This window comes from Leptonychotes weddellii, chromosome 3 (genome assembly GCF_054177405.1).
Source record: "Leptonychotes weddellii isolate Sample4059 chromosome 3, ASM5417740v2, whole genome shotgun sequence".
In the NCBI taxonomy this organism is placed as follows: Eukaryota; Metazoa; Chordata; class Mammalia; order Carnivora; family Phocidae; genus Leptonychotes; species Leptonychotes weddellii.
Genome location: NC_138371.1, coordinates 123,994,161 through 124,009,523, shown reverse-complemented (window position 1 = coordinate 124,009,523; position 15,363 = coordinate 123,994,161). Strand labels below are relative to the sequence as shown.

Genomic DNA, 15,363 nt, shown 5'->3' with positions numbered 1-15,363 from the left:
CTGGCCAAACTTTCTATTATCTTAAGTCACTCAACTCAATTATGCAGAACCCAAGTATAGCCTGGATGTTTCTACTGGCTGGCTTTACTCAATGCCATGGTATAACAATTTCAGAGTAGGTTCTGGAGCCCGACCCTCCAGTTTCAAATTCTGGCTTCACCATGTACTACTACGACATGACTTCAGACAAGCTAGGTAATCTTTCTATGACTCATTTCCCCATCTATAAAATGGGGATATAATACGATCAATTTGAGGGCTGCTCCCGAGACTAAATGAGTTAATTTATTATTGGCCGTTAACACTGCAGACTATGCATACAAATGTTAGTTATTATTATTCCAGCAACCTTGAATGCCTCCCGACGGGGTCGCTCAAATGCCAGCTCCCCGGCGATGCCATCAGGGAGTGACCTCCAGACCCCTCCAGAACTCGGACAGCATTTACAACACGGACAGACTAACAAAGCGCTCGCATGTGCGTCAGCAGGTGCGGGTTCCCCCCGTACCCAGGGCCCGGAAATGCGCGCCTGCCAGGGCTACTACAGCTTTGGGCTCTGTTTCTCACTAAACTGGATATGCAGCTACTTCAGGCGGTGGCGATCGGGTCAAAGGGCGGGGAGAATCTATGCAAAATGGAAAGAGCTAAATAAACGTAGCGGGTACGGACACCGCAGGCCCGAGAGCCCAGCGTTACACCTATTTGGAAGCTCAGGGAAGGAAAGGGATTTGGGCCAAGGCCTACGCCTGCAGCCAAACTCCTCGCCTCGGCGCCCCAGCCCTTGACCTCCAGCGTTTGCTGGGTCGCGTTCGGGATCGGGGCCGCAGTTCCCGCGATCAAGCCTGCTGGACTCGCCCCTGGCCTCAGCGTCCACCCCGACCAGGTCCCGCCGTGTCGCGGGTGCAGTCGGAGCCGCCGAGGAACTGAAGACATCCAGGGCTCTGCCCAAACCAGTCTTACCTCGGGGATTGGCGGCGGCGGGGAAACAAGCAGCAACCGAAGCCGAAAGGCGGGGCCTCATCATGGCCGCCGGGGGCCAACGCTTGGGGCCGCCCAGCCTCGACCCCGCCCCTACCAGGCCCTCCCACTTTCAGGCCCGCCCACTTTCGGGTCCCACCTCCTGAGTCCCTTCTCTCCGGCCCCGCCCTGAAGCCCCGCCCCTGCAGCCCCGCCCCGGTGGCTCGGCCCCCACGATCCCATCGTGCCTCAAGGAACACTTTTCGGCCCAATGCTCTCGGGTTCCTCCTCTTGCTGCTGCTGTTGTGGGCTTCCTCGTCAGGGACTAGTCATCCCCCCTGTTCCCAGAGGCCTGAGGTCTGGCCCCACTTAGCTGGTGGAAAGGATTTCCAAGTAGTCTTTGAAATTATTTTTAAAAACAAGATTATATTATCGTGTCTGGGAGCTCCCATCCCCTAAATCTTTCCAGTTCACCTACTTAGCTGGAGTTACACAAGGGTCATTTTTATTTTTTATTTTATCTTAATTCCAATGTACTTAACAGAGTGTTATATTAATTTCAGGTGTACAGTGTGATCCAACAGGTCCATATATTACTCAGTGCTCATTAAGAGAAGTGTACTCTTAATCCCCTTCACCTAGTTCACCCATCCCCCTCATCCACATGAAGCGTCAGTTTTAAATCTCCAGTGCCAGACACACAGAAGGAGACACACTCCACCAATGTTCCCTTTTTTCTCTTCTCTGAGTATAACTTAGTTGAATTAATAGTTGCTGGTTGATAACTTACAGCAAATCTCTTGATTTTTTTTTATTTTTTGACTTGATTTAATTGCACTGATTGTGTATGTACTTTGCCTTTTGAGGAAATTAAATGTGATCCAAAAAAGCTTCTTTTTTTTTAAACCAGCAGCTAGACTGAGTGTAAATGATACAATCTGAAAGGCAGGACTAGTTTCATGGGGGTGCAAGCCATAGGACAAGGTCCTTATCTCAGAAGGACCTGGCACTTGGTTTCTCTGCTTAGTGTAATTATTTCCTGTGCCACATCGTTAATAATTTTTTAACAAGGGGTTCCCATATTTTCCTATTGCACTGAGCCCTGCAAATCATGTGGCTGATACTGCAGAAAGGATTCATAGGTGAAATGACCTCTCTGGGAGCTGACATTATAAACATGGATGCCAGACTCTGTCCTGTGGCCCATGCCCATTTTGCCATAATGACCTGTGGACTGACCTAAATTGTGGACTGAACCTGTGGACCTGTGGATCAATTGAGACTCAGTCCAAAAATAATGTTTATGTAATCAAAATAAAAAGTGTATTCTGAGAAACTATTGAAGTGAAAATTTCTTTTTGCTTTCTATTACTTTTAAATATAAATCACTGAAAAGGGAATTTTCTTCAAACCGAGTTTCACAACAAAAACAGAATACTCAGGTTTGCAAGTTATTTAGAACTGGTAGGAAATATTTGAAGAAAGTTAAAGGGTGTTTATTTAATAAAATGATTGTTGTGGGGTACAGACCAGCCTAACAACTGTGAGCATGTAGTCTTTTATGAAAGGGTTCTTATGTTACAAATACAGTATGATAATAACCAGAACTAAAATTTCTTTTACTGAGCATAAATAATATTACAATAGATCCCAGTATATTTCTGTTTCTTCTTTGAAACATTTTATATATATTCATACATATATATGTATATGCATGGAAGCAAAGTAAGCCGAAATCATAAATTAAGGTTGATGTTTCTAATAATGAAACTAGTAATAAAAAATGGATGAATATTAACTACTTAAAGAAATAGACAAAAATTATCTGTAAATGTGTGGCTGAGAAGATTTAAGGACTCTGCTGAACTAAAATAAATAGGATGTAATCTTAGGGAGTCAATAAAGAGATTTAATGAATGAGAAAGACTCAACTCTGCTTAAGGTCTTTGGGAAAGGAGATGATTTTTAGAGAGCCTGGAAAAGACACCATACATGAAGAATGGTATAATCTATTGGACATCAGCACTGTGCTACTTGAGAAGTGTTCTTATGGCTTTTCCACAGACTTGATTAGTGTTTCTCAACCTTGGCACCATTGACGTTTAGGGCCAGATAATTCTTTGCTGTGGGAAGCTACCTTGTGCATTGTAGGATGCTTAACAGCATCCCTGCCCTCTGCCCACTAAATGACAATAGGACTCCCCTTACCCCCACAATGTCTCTAGATATTGCCAAACAATTTCCTATTTGAGAAACCCTGGCCTAGGTAAACATTTTTCAAAATTCCTTTTATTTGATTCTGTTCTCATCTAGTGACATTTTAGAGAAGAATAGCCTTCATTATTATTTAATAAATCAGAATTCAGGTTAATAATGCATTAGTCTTTGGAGAATCTAATTGGGGTGATTCATTCTCTAAGAGACTGGTGATCTCTGAGTGTCATACCCACCTTGTAAAATTGAGTTTCTAAATGTGTACTACTAAGGACCAGATTTTGAACCCTGGAAACGCAACCCAGTACTGCAAACGTGTGGCCCTAGGCCAGCGTCACCGCTTGACTTTGTTATCTTAATTCTAACCAGAGTACAGTAGAATGAAGTACAGATGAACCTCAGCAAAGATTATCTTACTCCCATACTCATATTGACAAATGTCCAAATCTCACAGACTATTTTTCCTTTTATTTCCCAATGTCATTTTTTTTTTTAAGATTTTATTTATTTATTTGACAGAGAGAGAGAGAGACAGCACAAGTAGGCAGAGTGGCAGGCAGAGGGAGAGGGAGAAGCAGGCTTCCCGCTGAGCAGGGAGCCCGATGCGGGGCTCGATCCCAGGACCCTGGGATCATGACCTGAGCCGAAGGCAGCCGCTTAGCCGACTGAGTCACCCAGGCGCCCCTCCCAATGTCATTTTTTAACTTCCTTACATCCTAAAGCCTGTATTTCTTTTCCACCACACATTCATAGTATCTGTTACTCCTTACTTGTCTCAGAGACATCAGAGTGACATACAGATGACCAACAGGTACATGAAAAGGTGCTCAACATCACTAATTATCAGAGAAATGCACATCAAAACCACGAGATACCACCTCACGCCTGTTAGAATGGCTAGAATCAAAAAGACAAGAATAACAAGTGTTAGTGAGAAGGTGGAGAAAAAGGAACCCTCATGCACTGTTGGTGGGAACGTAAATTGGTGCAGCCACTGTGGAAAACAGTATGGAGGTTCCTTAGAATGTTAAAAATAGAACTACCATATGATACAGCAATTCCACTTCTGGGTATTTATCCAAAGGAAACACACTAACTTGAAAAGATATCTGCACCATGTACCCGCCCCCCTCCCCATGTTCATTATAGTATTATAACAGCTAAGGCATGAAAACAACACAAGTGTCCATCAATGGATGAATGGATAAAGAAATGTGGTATATGATGGAATGTTAATCAGCCATTAAAAGAAGGAAATCTTGCCTTTTGTGACAAAATGGATGGAACTTGAGGGCATTATGCTAAGTGAAGTAAGTCAGAGAAAGGCCCAAACTGTCTCACTTACATGTGTATGACCTCTCTTATATGTAGAATCTTAAAAATTAATGATAACCCCAAACTCATAGATGGATATACAGAACAGACTGGTAGTTGTCAGAGTTATGCAGTTGGGGGCGGGCAAATGGGTAAAGGGTGAAGTGGATCAAAAGATACAAACTTCCCGTTGTAGAGAAAGTCCTGGGAAGCAGTTCAAGATGGCGACATAGGGAGATCCTGAACTCCTTTCTTCCTGCGGACATAGGGAATCTACAATTACATATGGAGTAATTTCCTCTGAAAAAGACTTGAAAACCAGCTTAGGAACGCCTTCACTTGGGCAAATGAAGACATCGAAGCAGGTAGGAGAGGCCGAGACACAATCTCACCTTTAACCTCCCTCCCTCAGTGACTCGCGGTCAGGAAGAATCCCACAAACTGGAAGTTTCTCCCTGAGGAGTGTAGAGTTTGGACCTCACCAGAGGCACCCCCAACTTTTAAGACCTGCACCTGAGAAAGGAACCCGCAAAACATCTGGCTTTGAAAACTTAACAGGGCTCAAGGCCATGAGACCAGAAGGGAACTGAGGAACGTTTAGGGCCAGATAATTCTTTGGTCTTTAAATGGGCTCCCGCAGACTCAGAGGCCCCAGGGCCCAGAGCAGAAGCAGCTTTTAAAAAGTACCCAGAATTTAGGTGAAAGAGATTCATCTGCTAATTTTATGTTCTTTATTTTTTAAAGATTTATTTATTTATTTGAGAGAGCGAGCAAGAAAGCGCGTGCACGTGCCTCTGCGCACCTGCGAGCAAGGTTGGAGGAGGCAGAAGGGAGGGTGAGAGAGAATATCAAGCAGAGGGTGCTGAGAGCAGAACCTGTCATGGGGTTCAAACCCACCACCGAGCCACCCAGGCATCCCTCATCTGCTAATTTTAAAGCATCCCTGGAAGTGGCAGGGGCTTTTTGGGGATACTCTTAGAGCTGCTCGCGGGCACCATTTTCCAAGATTTTTTTTTTTTTTTTTCTCTAGACCTTTCTTCTTTCCTTGGTGGGTGCCGTGTTCAGGCTCTCCCTCTGCCACGCTCCACAGCCTCAGGATCTTCCGCGGGGAGCTTTTATACAGTCTAATGCCCCAGTTTTTTGCAGCCACAGCCCAGGGGAAGCCCCTTGATGGTCTGGCTTTGGAGGCGGTAGCACCAGCCTTCACCCCGAGGGCACTGCAGTGATAGCGACTGAAACACACCCCTGTCTTTTTGAGAAGGGGGCCCATCTGCTGGTCCAGGAGCTTTGGCCTGAGGAGCAGGCTGCATTTCTGTTCTTACGGATTTCTCAAGATCTCAGCCTCCCCAGCCAAATTAGTACCACCTTCACCTTGCCTTTCACAGATTTCAAAGCTGCAAAAAAAATTACATATTCCCATTTTCATGATTTGTTAGATTCGTCCAAATTTTTAATACATTTTTGTTGTATTATGTATAATATTAATTATGTTAATAATAGAAAAATATATTTAAAAATGCAGAACCCTTAGAAAATATAGAATAGTGGAAAAAGAAAATTAAATCACCAGTAATCCTACTGGCTAAGAGAGAATTTGATTTAATTTCTCTGATAGAGCTTTTGTTCATTTAAAATTTGCACACACTTGCATGCAAAACTTTTTGTGCCTGACAATTTTTTGGAAGCAGCAGTGAAATCTTTTTCACCTTCTAACATAATTATTTAGATTTTTAAATTCTTTTTAAAAATTTTGATAATTTATGTTTTCCAAAAGGGCAGTCTATTTTATCCAGATTTTATGTATTTTTTGTAGCATTAAAAAAATTTAAATCTCCTCTCCTGTGGTTATCATACTTCCCCCCTTTTTTAGTGTTGAATGTTTGTGTTCTTTCTCTTTTTTGCTTGATTCTTTCATTCAAAGGGGATTTTTTTTAGTTGACCTTTTTAAAGAACAATTCTTAGATTTACATATGAAGTTTTAAAATACAAAATAAAGATATAGTCCTACAGAAGGTATTATTGGGTCAACTGTTTCGGATTTTTACTGCTCTTGAAATAAATATACTGCTAAATTGCTTTCTAGAAAGTTCATAAGACTCATATGCAATGTTTGTTTATCTTTATTCCTCTCTTTCATGCACTGGATCATAATTGTCAATTATACCTCAGTAAGGTTGAAGCTAAATTTAAAAAATACAAGACAAACTAGAGTCATATTATGTATTGTTTCTAAAACAACACCATCTATTACTTTTTAACAGCTGTATGGAGTTTCATTCAATGGATATACCACATTTTACTTAACCAATGCCTTACCATTCTGATTAGCAATGTTGAATAATCAACTACTCTAAAACTTAGTCATGTGAAATACCATTTTGTTGTGCTCACTGGCTTAGGAATTCAGACAGAGTACAGTGGAGATGACTTATCTCTGATACATGATGTTTGGGGCCTCACCTGGGGACACCCAACAGCCAGACGAACTCAGTAACTGGGGAATGGAATCACTGGTAGGTATTTTCACCCACATGCCAGGTGATTGTTGCTGGCTCTTGTCTAGAGCACTTACCTCTGCACGTGGTCTGAGCTTCCTCACAGTACGGCTGCTTGAATGTAGTTAGACTTTCTCCATGGTGGCTGAGAGTCCTTAAGGTGGATGCCCCAGAGAACCAGGCAGAAGCTGCATAGCCTTTTTTGACCTAGTGTCACCTCTGTTGTACTCTTTTGGTCATAGTAGTCACATGCCTACCTAGATTTCAGGAGCTCCAACATAGACTCCATCTCTTGATGGGAGAAGTGTCAGAGACTTTGTGGATAAAACCACCACACCTATTAAGAACATTTAGGCCGTTTATGACTTTGTTCATTACAACAACATAACAATGAATATGTGCATACTATATCTGCATGCACACAGTAAGGATTCCTGCAGTGCATATTTCCCATAAATAGAAGTGCTGTTCCATGGGGATGCACATTTAGAATTTTGATAAATCTACCTAATATCTCTCCCATAAGGCTTTGCCAAATTTATGCACCCTCCGTCATAGGAAAGAAACTACTTCCTTACCATTTTCCTAACATTAACCTGTATTTGAACATTTTTCCAGGATAAAAATTTTTTCTGCCAAGGAATTTTTAATGGATAAATAGTCTTCCATATAATGTATTCTAGCACTCTTGTATTGTTTGGGTGTTTAGTAAGTAAACTTTTGCCCACTTTCTTAATTGTGTCCTAAGGATGCAGTCCTAGAACTAGAATTGCTAAGTCAAAATTTATTCCCTTTTTTAAGCTTCCTGATACATATTGCCAAAATAACAGAACATTTATGTCACTTTACATCCCATCAACACGTCCTCTCATTAGGCAGTGTTCTTCAACAGTGGGACACTTTGCATTTTGTGATTATATAACCTGAAGCACATTTACTACAAATTCCCAATGTGAACTCAGAAATCACACGGAATAACTCTCCAGTTATAATTCCCTAGGATTGGGATGTTTTAATGAATGCCGCTTCTTTTTCTTGCACGCCATGTGTTAAAGAAAATAGACAATTCAATACCTGCATTGCACCACCTGTCCGCATTTCCCTGCCTACATGGTATCAATGCAGATTCATAGAACCATGCTTTGGCGTTATTTTCTTATATAGATGGTGGAATTGAAAACATGTAACATTTGAAAGAGCGCCATATAACATTTATAAAGCAGTTCAATGCCCTCTTACAAAATCTCCTATGAGTATTTCTCTTGGCACTAAGGATCTGGATAAAAGTTTGTTTTTCCCGATAAACGAATATACTTCTGTCTATTGGTGAAAGCTATGTACTTCCTTCTCATCCTGGTTTTTAGGATGATCGGAATAAAGAACTAAGTTCTATCCAATTACTATAGCATTGTTCACTTTAAGCAAGACTTTTTAAAATATAAATTTTCTTTTCTCCTCTTTTGTTTCTTATTTTTCTCTTGTTTGGGAACATTTAGTTTTTACTACAATTAATCTACTTTTAATCATTTTTAGAAGATGGAGAGGAAAGGTCACATTATAAATCAGTTGATAAAAATTATATCTTTAATTAGTAAAATAGATGATTTGAGGGTTGGGGTAGATATGTATTAGTTTTTGTGTATGACCTAGAAGCAGTTTAAAAATTAGAGTGAGTTATTTTGCTATTCATCTTTCTGTGCCTGGCAAAAGAAACTAGGAATTTGGGAGTAATCAAAGTCTTTATTTTAAGCTTAATCTGATTTTATTTTTGTTAACTATTTTTAATAAACATCTAATGGATTATTTTATAACATAGAAGTAGCTATAGAAGAGAGTTTTGCACATTTTAACATTTTACATTTACACCGATGATAGATGTAACAACTGTAGATTGACATCTGAAGTAATTTATGTCTCTGATTCTATATTTTTTAAACATTATTTTTAAAAGATTTTATTTATTTATTTGAGAGAGAGAGAGAGTGCACGAGTAGGGGGTTGCAGAGGGAGAGGGAGAAGCAGACTTCCCACTGAGCAAGGAGCCTGATACGGGACTGGATTCCAGGGCCATGGGATCATGACCTGAGCCAAAGGCAGATGCTTAACCGACTGAGCCACCCAGGTGCCCTTTTTTAAACATTATTGTGTTTGGTATCTTAACTTTCTGTGATTATGTGTTAGCTTGCAAATATAGCATGGGAGACTGGTCAAGTTTCCAAATATCATGGGAAAATAGGATTAACTTCTCACAGTTGCATATACATTTATTTTTCTACTGAGTTAATTTTCTTCTGAGTTAATTCATAAAACATTTAATGAACTGTGTAAAATCAATTCTGATTTTAGCTAATTAAACAGTAATTTCCTCCTCAAAAATGCTGTTTCAGGAGATGAGACAACTGGAATAAAAGTTACCCATGACTTTAGCAATGAGTCATTTCAAAGAATTTGAGGTTGTTTCCGTCACTTATGCATTGTCTATATTTATTTACTTTATTTTATGTACCAGGTACTGTTATTGGGATATAATGGTGAACTAGACAGGCAAGGTTCTTGATCTTATCAAACTTACATTCTAGAAGAAGGATCCAGAAAGTAAAATAAAAATAAATAAGTAAGTAAATAAATAAATAAGAAAATTTCAGTTAGTATTAAGTACTATTCAGAGAGTAAGTAGGGATATAGTAGTAAGCCTCTAATTTAGAAACATTGGTCAGAGAAGGACTTCTGAGGAGACTAAATTTTAGCTGAGATCAGAACAAGAAGAATAGTTCCCTTCTGTAAAGATCAGTGGAAGACCATTCTAAGTAGAGGGTATAGCTAGTGCAAAGGCCCTGAGGTGGGACTTGCTGTGCTTCCATAAAAGAAAGAAGGCTAACAGGGCAGATACTAAAGATGCTCTACTATTTTTACTGTGACAGAGACCCTTCTGTGTTTTGGTACCTAAAGATCAAGATGAAATGTGGCTTTGCCATTTCTAACAATTGTTCTGTATTTTTCTAAGATAAGAGTGCACAGTACTATTACTAGTAATAGTAGACACTTATCTAGTGCTTCCTACGAGCAGGTACTGTTCTAAGTTCTTTACATGTGTTAACCTATGAGGTTATGAGATAAGTATTTTTATGTTTATGTTTTTGTATGTTTTGTTTTGTAGATGAGGAAACTCAAACACAGATAAATTATTTAACATGGGACAAAGAGCTAGTAAGTGGGAGAGCTGAGATTTGTTTCCATTAGTCAGAATCCAGAGTTTGTGTGTTTAACCATTACTCCACACTGCTTCTTGGTAATAATAATGAGGAAGATAGCGGTATACACCTTTATTTTTGCTATCAAAGCATTGCAGATTGAACAAACCAATGTCATCCTCAAGTTACATCTTATGAAAACAATAAGGAATTGACTTTTAAAATATAAAACAGTAAGTGCAAGGATATGGGTTTATTTTGCATCACTGGGCAGAGTAAACTCATTTGCCATACCTTCTGGATCTCTCCTTATACTGTCATCCATTCATCCATTCTTTCACCCACCAATAATTATTGTTTTGCCTACCATAGGCCAGGTGCTTTTTAGGTACTAGAAATACAGAAATAGACAAATCAAAGTCTCTGCTCTTACAGAGTTTACTTTTTCTAAAAGCCTGAAAAATATTATTCTATATTAGTAAAGTACATCTTTACATACTAAAGTTAAAAGAATCAAATGTCTTTGGATACAGTTAATTTGGTCTTCACAGAGTACAAACTGATTCACAAGGGGACAAATGACTTGGGTCAAGGTCCCACAGAATGGAATCTGATGTGTTTGTAAATGACTATTGCTTTCAGCTCTGTAAAGCTCAGTTGAATTTGAGAGGACATAGCCAGTATCTTCTGATTCTTAGTAAATTCTGGTCTTTTCCAATCTACCTTCTACTAAATTAGACCCCAGAACCTGGAAGTCAGCCATGTTATATAAACACTCGAGAAACATTATGTTGTGAGTAGGAGACAAGGGTAATGAGCCATATCTAAAAATGTTTTTATTGGAATCCATAAGAGAAGGAGAGAGCAGAGTTTTAAAACAGCATGAGTAAGATGAGTTAGTGGTGAATGCGAATAATGTGAGAATAAATGTGTGACTATTAGAGATTTTTATAGTATGGAACTTGATTCGAAATGGAAGAATGGAAAAAAATACTGAGATCATTTTGGACTTATTGGAAATGGTAAGGAAAACAGTGACAATTTTATTATTATATTTGAATTGCCTGGAACTATGAAAGGCCATTCTCATGAAACTGCCAGATTTCTGGAATTTTCACGAACTAGTTCTATAAAACCATAGGCAAGGATGTTTCGGAAATACACTTAGGTGAAGTCAGAGATCACATAAAAATTTATATCTCACTTTAAATTTTATCATCGCTTGACAAAACTTGTTTAATAAATAGACTTTCTTTATAAATCTGGTGCCACATATCTCAAAGTGACACTGAGAAACTCCCAATTCCTTAGGAAATTATTTAGATTCATGTTTCTGAGATTAAATGTAGGAGTGGTAGGTTGAACAAAGGACTTCAGAGTCTTTCAGGTGCTAGCAAACAATATACATCTCCCTTTGGGGGATATAGTGCTGTTTTTGTCTTACATCATTTTGATAGATTTTTTTGTCATCTGAAACACAGTTTGGGAAATACCCATCCTGTTCTCTCTTGGTCATGCTCCCATTGGATCAGACCCCATAATAATCTTTTTCTAAGTCCTTAACTATTCACATTCCTTTAATGATTTGGTGTCTCTTAGTTCTCAATACCTTAGTATCACCAATTTCTCAAAAAGAAATTGCAAGCACTTATATATTTGATTGCTTTTTATTCTACTTTCCCAGCCAAATGCCAAGTCTTACTGCATTTTCTTCCCAGAATTTCACAAATATTTCTCACTTTTTATCTTTCTGGATTTACATCCTCATGAGGGGGCTTTGATTAACAATACCTAGGCTGTCTCAGCCCCTTCACCAGGCCTAACTTCATTCCAAGGAAATTTTTTTTTATTACTGATAAAGGTGTCACCTCTCCCTCTTCTTTTGACCATGCTGCCTTTTTGGTTTCCTTAAAGGAAACATCTGTTACCTGATAGTACTGCTAAGTGTAATTTTTTAAAAGTCATGTGTATCATCCTTATACAAATAAAAAGTGCACATGAATCAAAGACTATTCAATTTATTAATGAAAGGAGAGGCTAGTAAGATGTTAAAATTGGTTCAAATGGGAACTTGAGTTACAGAGACTTATATTCTTTGCTAGATAAAATTAATCTGCATTACTATAAATATGAATAATTTGCACTACTCCTAACTGGAATCATTTGCATTGATTGCTGCAAGTTTTCTGTTACTTACCCCTATAGGGATGTAGAATAGCCTAGTCAATAGAAAGTCAATCACAGATGTGCACTCCCATAGAATCAGATAATACCCAAAATATCCATTAGACAATGCCCAATCTCCACCCAGGGCACTCCCAGTAATCTCTTTGCCTATTTCTAAGTATTGGGTAATTTTTTTTAGCAGTAAATAATTCTCCACTGACGGTATTTATTTAATCAGCATGCACGTTACTTTGTTTCTTCAGTAGTGCCACATGTTTGGGCTTAGTAGCTTCTAGAGAAGGATTTGTGTGGGTTTAGCTTGCTAGATGAAGGCCTAGCCTAGTTCCACCAGAGAAAGGAATTTTAAGGCTTTCCATGAGAATATGAGAGAAAAACTTTTCCTGGTTAAACACAACTAAAAATAAATTTCCAAGTTGGTATAACTAGTTAAGATTTTAACCTCCTAAAGGTGTCCCATTTCCCATTCGCCAGCCCCCCAAATACTGAGCTAAGTATGTAGTCCCCTGATAATTACTGCATGCTGCAGACATGAGATGTGGAGGTGTGTGCTCTTGAATGGGCTGTGGTCTTGAACAGTTCCTCTGTGCGTGAGGATAGCTGATCCTTTGAGAGATGAAACCCACATATTTGGGCTCCTCCATTACCAAAGTGGGTGTAAGTGACAGCATAATTCAGTTATAGTGGGAATACTTATTTGAATCAATCAAACAAATTAAAAAAAACCCCTACCAATCCACTGGATGCTTTATTCTCTTTGTGAAAGAGATCAGGTCCTTTCAGAAAGCAAATACCTCTGGGAGGCTGGTTGTTTATGCATAAATCAGTCCTTTAACCAGTGCCTCCTCAACTATCTGGGGTGAATAACCACACACATGACATCCAATGTCATGAACCAAGATAATAGAAATGAATTTCTAGAAAAATGAAACAAAAAACCACCACAAAGGCAAAATATAAATTTCAGCTTTTAATTAGTAGATTCAACACATATAAATTGCATTTCAGTAAATATAATCAGCATGACATAAGAGGAAAAAACCATAATTACAAAAAATGTTTATTGAATATGTTTATGTGAATGGATGATAATCACTAATAACTTTTTAAATCCCACATTCATAAGTAAACTAAAAGTTGAATCAAATAGTTATTCCCACATATAAAATGCCTATATGCATGCTTTGAATGAACATGGTGCATATCAATAGTAAAAATTTCAATATGGCAAATGAGTTTGCTTTTTGTGTGTTAATTTATCTAATGTAGGGTGAATTGATAACTGTCTTACCCATAGGGGATAATGGACATCTAAACTGGTTTTATGTTTTGTTTTAATAGCAGATAGTGGAGATTATGGAGGTATATTACAAGAATGGTAGAAAAGATTTTAAAGGAATTTCAGCAAGCTCAGGATATTCATTTTTGGGTAACATCTTATTATGATATAATTTAAAGGATACAAAATAATTGCAAAATTAATACAAGGAACTCTTGTACATCCTTTACCACTTTTGCTCTATCAAAGACGCTTAATATTTAAATTTTGAAATAAACTAGTACAATTACTGAAATCAGGATATTAACACTGATATAACACTATTATCTAATCTACAATTCCTATCTGAATTTTTCAGTTTTCCCTTTGATTGTTCAAAGTATGTGTGTGTGCATGCACATGTGCACGTGTGTGTGTGTGTGTGTGTTTTATCCCCCACAGTCCAGGGTCATGCATTTAGCTGCCACATCTCTTTAGTCTCCTTTAATCTAGAATAGTTCCTCAAGTTTTGTCTTTTTTGAAGAAAACAGACCAGTTAATTTTAGAATATCTTCTTTCTTACCAAGTGTTTACCTGCTAGTTTTAGCACTCATTGATGCTTTTCTAGCTCTCTTGTTTCTTCTATATTTATTAGCAGGCATTCTAATATAAGGAAGCCTTTCCCTTCTCCTTTGTTTGCTTATTCATTCCTTCACTTATATCAAAAGGTATTCCTGCATTTTTGTCTTTCAGTGGATTATGCTATCCATTACTAAGATTATTTATTTTGATGCTGGAGTTGTCCCAGATTTTCCCAGGACCTCTCATGTCTTTTTGACATGTTTCCATCATTCTTTGAGCAATTTCTTACTTTCTGAAGCAACAAGATGTGGTAGGCTTATCCCTGGCCCAGAGCTAGAGTCGGCCTTTCCTCCAAGGAGGCCCACTTTTATAAATTAAGATCTGGGAGTTAAGTGTGCTAATTGCTTCTGGCATGTGATTGCTCTGGGCCCTTTCAGGAGGCCAAAGTAGGATGGACACACACATTCCTGTAGGTATCCATTCCTCTGTTTATTTCTGTGCATATTAAAATTAATGCGTTCACCCCGATATCCCCAATTCCTATCCAACACCACAGCCTCGTCTTCCCTGCTTTCCATACTTACAATTCTCCTTTCCATCTTCTAGCTGTCTCTTGTCATTGATTTCTAATTTTATTCCTTTGTTGTCAGAGAGCATACTGTGAAAGATTTCAAACTTTTGAAATTTATTGAGACATTTTATGATGCAGCATAATGTCTCTTTTAGTGAATGTTCCATGTGCACTTGAAAATAATATGTATGATGTGGTCATTGAATGTAGTTTATAAATATTGATGAGGTCAAGTTGGTCAATAATGTTGTTCAGATATTCCATATCTTTATTAACTTTTTATGTAGGAATTTTTAAAGGTGTTCCATTATTTTTTCAGAGATGGGTATTTAAATGTACAACCATGATTGTAGATTTATCTTCTTTTTTCTTTAGTTCCGTCAGTTTTCCCTCATGCATTTTGAAGCTCTGTTAAACATTTGTTACTGTTATACCTTCCTGATGAACTGACCCTTTATCATTTTGAAGTGTCTTTGTCTTTTCATTGGAATGTTCAGTCTGTTTGCATTTAATGTAAGTATTGATATGATTGGATTTAGGTCCATAGCTTAGCTGTTTTCTTTTTTTTTCCTCTGTACATTTTTATTTTTATTTTTT

At 38.3% G+C, this 15,363-nt stretch overlaps 1 protein-coding gene across 6 annotated transcripts in view; it reads right to left on the bottom strand.

Annotated features, from left to right (window-relative positions):
* Positions 1–1,087, bottom strand: part of ESD (esterase D) — a 25,530-nt gene extending 24,443 nt beyond the window's left edge. For 3 of the 6 annotated variants that reach the window (XM_081814918.1, XM_006743252.3, XM_081814920.1), the window contains exon 1: positions 961–1,084. The gene's annotated coding sequence lies outside the window, so the exon portion shown is untranslated. Of the gene's footprint in view, positions 1–960 lie in introns of all 6 variants that reach the window. The other 3 variants (XM_031039107.2, XM_081814919.1, XM_081814922.1) reach the window with 2 other exon arrangements.
* Positions 1,088–15,363: the final 14,276 nt, after the last annotated feature.